The sequence below is a fragment of the Primulina eburnea genome, chromosome 1 (assembly GCF_022965805.1).
Source record: "Primulina eburnea isolate SZY01 chromosome 1, ASM2296580v1, whole genome shotgun sequence".
Taxonomy (NCBI): Eukaryota; Viridiplantae; Streptophyta; class Magnoliopsida; order Lamiales; family Gesneriaceae; genus Primulina; species Primulina eburnea.
In genome coordinates this window covers 16,771,690-16,781,434 of record NC_133101.1, presented here as the reverse complement: position 1 = coordinate 16,781,434, position 9,745 = coordinate 16,771,690, and the positions used below count along the sequence as shown (strand labels likewise).

The following is a 9,745-nucleotide window of genomic DNA, read 5'->3' as shown; positions in this document are numbered from 1 at the left end:
TAAATGCTTTAATTGCCCAATAAGCTTTATGTTCAAGTTCAACCGGTAAATGACAATGCTTACCAAAAACTAACCTATATGGTGACATCCCTAATGATGTTTTGAATGCAGTTCTATATACCCATAATGCATCAGTTAATCTTAAAGACCAATCTTTTCGATTTGGATTAACTGTTTTTTCTAAAATTTGTTTTATTTCTCTATTTGCAAGTTCAACTTGACCATTACTTTGAGGATGATATGGGGTAGAAACTTTATGTGTAATGCCATATTTTCTTAATAAAGAAGAAAATGATTTATTTATAAAATGACTTCCCCCATCACTAATTATTGCCCTAGGTATTCCAAATCGACTAAAAATATTTTCTTTTAAAAATTTTATAACAACTTTATGATCATTAGTTCTACATGCAATCGCTTCAATCCATTTTGAAACATAATCAACATCGACTAAAATGTACGTATATCCAAAAGATAATGGAAATGGACCCATAAAATCTATCCCCCAACTATCAAATATTTCAATAATTATGATTGGATTTAAAGGTATCATGTTTCGTTTTGAAATTGATCCCATCTTCTGACAATTTTCACAAGATTTGCAAAATAAATGCGTATCTTTGAATAAAGACGGCCAATAAAATCCACATTGTAAGATTTTTGTAGCTGTTTTATTGGATGAAAAATGACCTCCACATGCTTCAGAATGACAAAATTTAATAACATTACTTACTTCATTGTCGGGTATGCATCGTCGAAAAATTTGGTCAGGACAATACTTAAATAAGTAAGAATCATCCCAATAAAATTTTTTAACTTCTATCAAGAATTTATTCTTATCCTGTGAATTCCAATGAGAAGGAATTTTATTTGTCACAAGAAAATTTACAATGTTAGCAAACCATGGCATAATAGTAGCATAAAACAACTGATCATCTGGAAAATTTTCATTTATTGGTATTTCATTATGAGATGATTCAGTCATTATTCTAGATAAATGATCGGCTACAACATTTTCTTTTCCTTTTTTATCTTTAATTATAATATCAAATTCTTATAACAATAAAATCCACCGTATTAATCTTGGCTTAGCATCTTGTTTATTTGATAAATATTTTATGGCAGAATGATCGATGTAAACAATAGTAGTAGAACCAATTAAATAAGATCGAAACTTATCTAATGCAAATACTACTGAAAGTAATTCTTTTTCAGTAGTTGAATAATTTAATTGGGCACTATTTAAGGTTCTACTAGCATAATAGATTGCATAAGGTTTTCCTTCTTTTCTTTGTCCTAACACAGCTCCTATAGCATAATCACTTGCATCACACATTAATTCAAATGGTAAAGACCAATCTGGAGGTTGTAAAATAGGTGATGTAATTAAAAGATTAATTATTTTTTTAAAAGCATTTTCACATTTTTGAATCCATTCGAATTGTGTATCTTTTGTTAAAAGATTTGACATTGGTTTAGATATTATGCTGAAATTTTTTATAAACCTTCTATAAAATCCTGCATGACCCAAAAATGATCGAACTTCTTTGACTGTTTTTGGTGATGTTAAATTAGAAATAACATCAACTTTGGCTTTATCAACTTCAATTCCTTTTTCAGATATTACATGTCCTAAGACAATCCCAGATTTAACCATATAATGACATTTTTCCCAATTTAAAACAAGATTTTTTTCTTCACATCTTTTTAATACTTCTTCTAGATTTTTAAGACAATTTTCAAATGAGTTTCCAAAAACAGTTATATCATCCATAAAAACTTCTACATATTCTTCAATCATATCACTGAAAATACTTAACATGCATCTTTGAAAAGTAGCCGGAGCATTACATAAACCAAATGGCATTCTTTTAAATGCAAAAGTTCCGAAAGGACAAGTAAAATTAGTTTTTTCTTGATCTTCTAATGATATAGGTATTTGATAATACCCCGAATACCCATCAAGAAAACAGTAATAAGAATTTCCTGCTACTTTTTCTATAATTTGATCTAAAAATGGTAGTGGGAAATGATCTTTTCTAGTTGCATCATTTAATTTTCTATAATCAATACACATACGCCAACTAGATGGAATCCTAGTTTGTAATAACTCTCATTTTTCATTTTTTATAACAGTGATGCCTGATTTTTTAGGTACTACTTGTGTTGGACTTACCCATTTACTATCTGAGATTTGATAGATAATTCCAGCGTCTAATAGTTTTAATACTTCATTCTTAACAACTTCTTTCATATGTGGATTTAACCTTCGTTGCGGTTGTTGATACGTTTTAGCATTTTCTTCCAAGTGAATTTTATGTGTACAAATTAAAGGATTCATACATTTTATATCTTTCAAAGTCCATCCAATTATATTTTTATATTTTTTAAGTAATTGAATTAAATCTTCTTCTTGATTTGGTAGATGAGTGGAAGAAATTACAACAGGAAATGTTTTATTTTGACCAAGAAATACATATTTCAATTCTAATGGTAAAGCTTTTAATTCAAGTTTTGTATTATCATCTTCTTTAAAATTATTTTCAGACTCCAAACTTTCTACTGAAAAAACTTCACATTGTTGATTTAAGTTTTCTTCTTGTATATTTTCTTCCACAATTGTTTGCATTTCATTATCATCTTCATTTTCATTTTCATCAATACTTGGTTGTTTACATAAATTAAACACATTAAGTTCTAGAGTCATATTTCCAAAAGACAATTTCATTATTCCATTTCGACAATTAATTAAAGCATTTGAAGTTGCTAGAAATGGTCGTCCCAATATTACTGGAATTTCATTATGTACTTCTATTGGTTGTGTATCTAAAACAATAAAATCTACAGGATATATGAATTTATCAACTTGAACCAACAAATCTTCTACAATACCTCTAGGTATTTTGATTGACCTATCCGCCAGTAAAAGAGTAACAGAAGTGCGTTTTAATTCTCCTAAATTAAGTTTTTCATAAGCTGAATAAGGAAGTAAATTCACACTTGCTCCCAATTCCAACAAAGATTTTTTAATTTTATTTTCTCCAATAATACATGAAATTGTTGGACAACCAGGATCTTTATATTTTAAACTAGAATTATTTTGAAGAATAGAACTTACTTGTTCAGCCAAGAATGCTTTTTTCTTCACATGCAATTTTCTCTTCACAGTACATAAGTCTTTTAAAAATTTTGCATAAGAAGATACTTGTTTAATAGCATCTAATAATGGAATATTTATCTTCACTTGTTTAAAAACTTCATAGATATCAGAATTACTTTTTTGTTTTTTATGATTTGTTAATGCATGAGGAAATGGTGGAGGTTTATTTGACTTATTTACTATTTCAGATGATTTATCATTCACCATATTATTCTTAAAATTTAAGGTATCATCATTCTCAAAAGTATCAGGATTATCATCCTTACTCTTTGATTTTAAATGATCCTTGTTTTCATTACTATATGGATCATTAACTATTTTACCACTTCTAAGGGTAATAACAGATTTTATTTGATCAATTTTTTTCATTTTTTAATTCTTGATTTTGATTTTTAGGATTAGGTTGAGGTTGAGATGGAAATTTTCTTTTTTCATGAATATTAAGTACAGATGCAAATTTTGCAAGAGTTTCTTTCAAATCACTCATAGATTGACTGTTTTGAATATTCATAGACTCTTGCTTTTGGATAAATGCATGAATTACATCTTCAAAGTTTTTTCTTGGAGGTGTAACATAAAGAATATAACCTTGATGATTTTGGTTATTTTGAAAATATTGTTGTGACGGTTGTGCATTATTATCATTCCTCCAACTAAAATTAGGATGATTTTTCCATCCCGGATTATATGATGGTGAAAAAGGATCTAGTATTGGTTTTTTATAATTGTTAACATAGTTTGCTTGTTCATGGAGACATTCTTTAAATGAAGGTAATGTTGGACAATCTTTTGTAGCATGATCATGTGTATCACATATATGACAAACAATTTCTTGAATACTTTTTAATTGACCACTCTTTTTCATTTCTAATGACTCAATTTTTCTTGCTAAAGATGCAAGTTTAGCTTGAATATCTGTATCATCTTTAAGATTATAGATACCACCCCCATTTGTTGAATTATTGTTTTTAGTTGTTGGTGGTTCTATTGTGCCTATATTATCCCAATTTTGAGCATTTTCTGCTAATGAATCCAAATATTCCATAGCTTCATTTGGGTTTTTATCTTCAAAAGTTCCATTACACATGAATTCTATCATTCGCCTATCTTTAGGTATTAGACCTTCATAAAAGTGAGAAACTATTCTCCATGTTTCAAAACCATGATGTGGGCATGTATTAAGTAATTCTTTATATCTATCCCAATATTGATAAAACGTTTCTCCTTGTTTTTGAGAAAAAGTTGTAATTTGTCTTTTAAAAGAGTTTGTTCTATGGGAAGGGAAAAACTTTTTGAGAAATTGTTATTGCATTTCTTCCCATGATCTTATTGAACTTGATTTTAAATTTTGTAGCGATGTTTTAGCTTTATCTTTTAAATAAAAAGGGAAAAGCTTTAATCGAACTATATCCATGCTACAATTTTGATCATTATAAGTGTTACAAACTTCCTCAAATTCTCTTAGATGTAAATATGGATTTTCAGAATCTAAGCCATGCAAATTTGGTAAAAGTTGAATAATTTGAGGTTTAAAATTGAAATTAGATGCATCGGGAGGAAAAACTAAACAAGATGTGGCACTAGTTCTAATAGGGTTCATATGGTGCCTAAGTGTTCTTAATTGATCATGTTCTTGATTATTATTATTATTGTTATTATTATCATTATCTTGATTATTTGAATTATCATCCATATTTAAATTATTTTCAGATACTCGAATAAGTCTACCACTTTTTTTCCGACTCCAAACACTCATACAAGTAAAAACACACAATACTTATAAATAAAACATAAATAAAAATATAAACTTAATTTATACCTCCCCGGCAACGGCGCCAAAAACTTGCTACTTCTTAAATAATAATTCACCCAAGTGTAGGTTGTCTGCAAGTAATATATTTCGTAAGTACGAAATCGATCCACAGAGAGGTTATTTTGAGTTTAAATTTATTAATTTATAGATTACCAAATGCAAGACTGAAGTTTACAAATTATAAATATTGTCAAGGCTCGAGGATTTATTCTTGGTTTATATAATATTGTTTAAGTAAAACAAAAGAAACCACCATAAATAATGGTTCCAAGAAAATTAAACACATACATAATATAATATAGTTCCCACTATAGAAAATACCGAATTAACCGATATTTTATATATGGTACCTATGATTATATTATAACTATATAAATAAATAATTGCATAAAGTAAATGTTAGATTAAATCATTATATTTTATTTAGAACAACCGGCAGAGCCACGCTATTGCCTAAATGAAATATATTGATTTAATAAGTTAATTGCAGTAAAGTAAAAGTTAGTTACGATAAAGTAAATGTTAGTTGCGGAAAAGTAAAAGTTAGTTGCGAGAAAGTAAAAGTTAGATGCGAAAAATAAAAGTTAGTTGCGATAAAGTAAATGTTAGATTGTTAGATGTTAGTATTAAATCATAATATTTCATTTAAAACAACCGGCAGAGCCACGCTATCGTCTAAATGAAATATTATGATATTATTATATAAATATATATATATCTATATATATAATAATAAGTGATGAAATATTTATTGTATCAAAATTAAACAACAAATCAAGATAACCACTTTAATGGTATCAAACATTTGATGTAAATTGTTAACAACAAATAATTCATTTTTATACCTACAATAAAAATAAGTTAGCTAAATGAAAAGAAATAAAGAAAGAATATACAAAATATAAACAATCTTACTTCACCAAGAATGCATCCTCTTCACCTTGACATAATAGATTTATCTTGCCATAAGTTTACTTTTGATCAATACTAAAATATCACTCATAGTTGAGAACATGAAAGAAAATATATTGGAATTTAGAACTTTTATACACACTCACACTATATTTTACAATGAAATCGAATGATTCTCAAGCTAGCACAAGGCCTCTATTTATAGGCCAAATGAGAGAAAGGGTCAAAAATTCTATTAATGTCATGTAGTTGTAATAGTATTCTTTGTCTCCTCAACTCCAATTCCATGTCCCTTCTTTCAATGCCTTGTTCCATGACTTTTCTCACCACTTTGACTCTGATTAAGGCCACAAACATGTGGGGAATTTTGTGTAGATGAGTTTGGCCACTTGATTCACCTCATTTGGATAAATATTGAAATAGTTATGAATTTTTTACTAAATGATGGTCATAGTAAAAGTAAATGTGTCCTCCATTTGATCTTTGCACAATTTGATCATCTTAATGAGCTTTTTAGGCAATCATGTCTTCTGCAAAGTTGTAGATAACTTCTCAAGGATTCCAACCATGTTTGAGTCACCTCCATTTGAATTTTCTAACTTGAGTTATCATTATTTTACCAACACGTAAAAAAACCTGAAAATAAAACAAATTTAGTAAGACATTTAAATATAAACAAATAATACTAAAATAACATAATTTATAATTTTAATGAAACTTAAAATTTTAAAATACAGGTTTTAACATATAATAAATTATTAATTTTAAGTTTCATCACGCGTCGAAGTGTGGACTGCCCAACAAGGCAGAAAGGGGCGCGCATATGCGCCGTTCAAGGCGCGCATATGCGAGTGGCGCGATCCCTCAGAATTAAATAGGTTACGACGTGCGTTTTGAAAGGGTTCCGAAATAATTTACACACAGCCGACATATCACTCGAGAAAAGGAGAAAAAGTGAGAGCGCACGGAGCACGGGACGCGAAGAACAGAGATAGAAGACGCTGGATCCGGACACGGAGACGCACTTTCATCTCTCGCCAACACGTTCTTAATTTGGTTCCTTACTTTTACGTTTTTAATTAATACAAACAGGTTTTGTATTAATTTAGATTCGAGTATAAACTAATTTTATTGTCTACAGATGGACGTAGTCGAGGTTGAACCTATGTTATTGACACTTGAATTTTCATTGAATTAATTCATCGTGTTTATTTGTGATTTCTTGTCTTTAACGTTTTTGGACTACTGGACATAATTCGACTGATCTAATAATTGAGATCGAACACTCGAGAGAGGTGATTGAAATTAGGACAGGGGAAATCGCATCGTCAGATATTTATAACGTGCAAAAGACGTATAACTTTGGCGAATCCATAAGAGAACTTTGGTTGCATTTATTACGTGTTACATGATTTTGAATAGACATATTAAAATCGATAATAGGTTATACAGTTTTATTTATCACTTGAAAAAGGGAATAGAAAATATTTGGAGTTCTTGGTTAATAAATATGGTGCAAATTAATAATATGTTAGACGAATTTAATTTAGCATATGAGAGACTCAACGAAATCATATCTCTATATTGCTTTACTCATTGAAATTCTACTGCGTGCTAGAATTACAGGAATTGTTATTTTGTTTGAATTGATTATAAACCAACCATTTGATTTTCTAAATAAAGTTGAGGTATGTCAATTATGGTGCTTAATATTCAATTTTAAATAATTACTCTTCGTGGGATCGATATCTGTACTCAAATCAGTACTAAAACTTGACACTGTATACTTGCGGTAGTGAAAACACGCACCAAGTTTTTGGCGTCGTTGCCGGGTAGTAAACTATTTAATTGCATATTGGTATCATTACTAAGTAGTCTTTACTTTAATTTAGACTTTATTTTATTTTATTTATTCATTTTGTTAATTGATAGTCTTCTCTGTTTTGCAGTGCATGCGAAAATATCAAAATCCCGACTTGATGATTTTTGATCCAGAAATCGAAAGAACTGCCAGGAGATTAAGGAAAGCGAGGAGAGACGAAATTAAAGCAATGACTGAAAACAGAGATAATCAGAATGAGCTCCCAAGAAAGGTGCAATCCGGGAACATTACCGACCAGTCATCAACGCTCACTACTCTGGAATAGCTCGCGGAACCATTGCAGCTAACAACTTCGAGCTAAAGCCCGCAGTCATTAACATGGTTCAACAGAATCAATTTGGAGGAGCAGCCACTGCAGATCCCCATTTTCACCTGAGAACTTTTCTGGAGATCACGGACACGGTAAAAATTAACGGTGTTTCTGACGAAATTATTCGATTGCGCCTGTTTCCGTTTTCTCTCAGGGATCAAGCTAGGAGTTGGCTTCAATTTCTACCGCTGGGAAGTATTACTACTTGGGCAGATCTAGTTACGAAATTTCTGTCAAAGTACTTTCCTCCTACTAAATCTGCTCAGCTGAAAATAGATATCACCAACTTCAGGCAGAGAGAACTCGAAGTCTAATATGAGGCATGAGAGCTATACAAAGAATTACCCAGGAAGTGTCTGAATCATGGATATGCAGATTGGGTGCAGATTGAGTTATTTTACAATGGTTTAGATGGACCGACTAGAGGGAATGTGGATGCAGCCGCCGGAGGTACTATTTTTTCTAAAACACCTGATGAGGCCTATGATTTGCTTGAACAGATGACCATTAACAGTTATCAGTGGCCGAGTGAGAGATCTGGATCAAGGAAACCTGATAGAGTGTATGTCGTAGACCCAATCACATCACGTGTTGCACAGGCTTCGGCATTGACCACACAGATTGCAGCAATGAACAAAGCAGGCCAATCTACGTCTGAAGTAGCACTGGTGACTGTCGAAGAAGAGACAGTTGTGGAGGAAGCTCAGTACATCAACAATCGTGGCTTTGGGGGTTATCGAGGTAATCCCCCCCTAATACTTATCATCCAGGTTTGAGGAATCACGAGAATCTCTTATGAGAATAACAAGAACGTGTTGAATTCTCCACTGGGGTTCAATACAAAGAAAGGGGAAGGAAAGCCATATTTTGAAGATCTAGTTCGGACGTTTGTGACTGAGTCTGGAAAAAGAATGGCGAGAACTGAGTCTCGTCTTGATAACATGGAGACACACATGGGCAATATGGGTGCCACGATGAAATCCTTGGAAACGCAGATTGGGGAACTAGAAAATGCTTTAAAAGATCAGAATAGAGGACAGTTCCCAAGCAATACGTAGGTGAATCCTAGGGAGCAATGCAAAGCTGTCACACTGAGGAGTGGCAAGGAAATCGGTATCCCAGAGCCGACTGAAGAGAGTGTAGAGATTCTTGTTGAGGAAGATGATGGAAAGGGTGTAAGCATGGATAAAGAGAAAGTAGAGGAACCCAAGAGAGTGCTTGAACAACAGCCTTTACCAAAGGTAAATCTTCCATATCCACAGAGGTTCAAAAAGAAAGGGTTGGATGATCAGTTTGTGAAGTTCCTGGAAATTTTCAAGAAAATACACATCAACATCCCATTTGCCGATGCATTGGAGCAAATGCCCAATTATGCTAAGTTCATCAAGGATGTGATGTCCAAGAAGAGGAAACTTCAAGAATTTGAGACCGTAAAGCTGACCGAAGAGTGCAGTGCAATACTCCAAAGGAAACTACCACAAAAACTCAAAGATCTAGGGAGTTTTACTATTCCTTGTGTTATTGGTGGTTCTAGAGTAAATAGAGCTTTATGTGATTTGGGTGCTAGTATAAATTTAATGCCTTTTTCTATTTACAAGACTTTGGAGCTTGGCGAGGTGAAACCTAGCACTATTACTTTGTAGCTGGCGGACATATCACTTACTTATC

The 9,745-nt window shown here is 31.6% G+C and overlaps 1 non-coding gene across 1 annotated transcript; it reads left to right on the top strand.

The window, feature by feature from the left end:
• The first annotated feature begins 4,317 nt into the window (after positions 1 to 4,317).
• Positions 4,318 to 4,428, top strand: LOC140815112 (small nucleolar RNA R71). The gene has a single exon (XR_012114260.1). It is a non-coding gene; the product is annotated as a small nucleolar RNA R71 (small nucleolar RNA).
• The last annotated feature ends 5,317 nt before the right edge of the window (positions 4,429 to 9,745 follow it).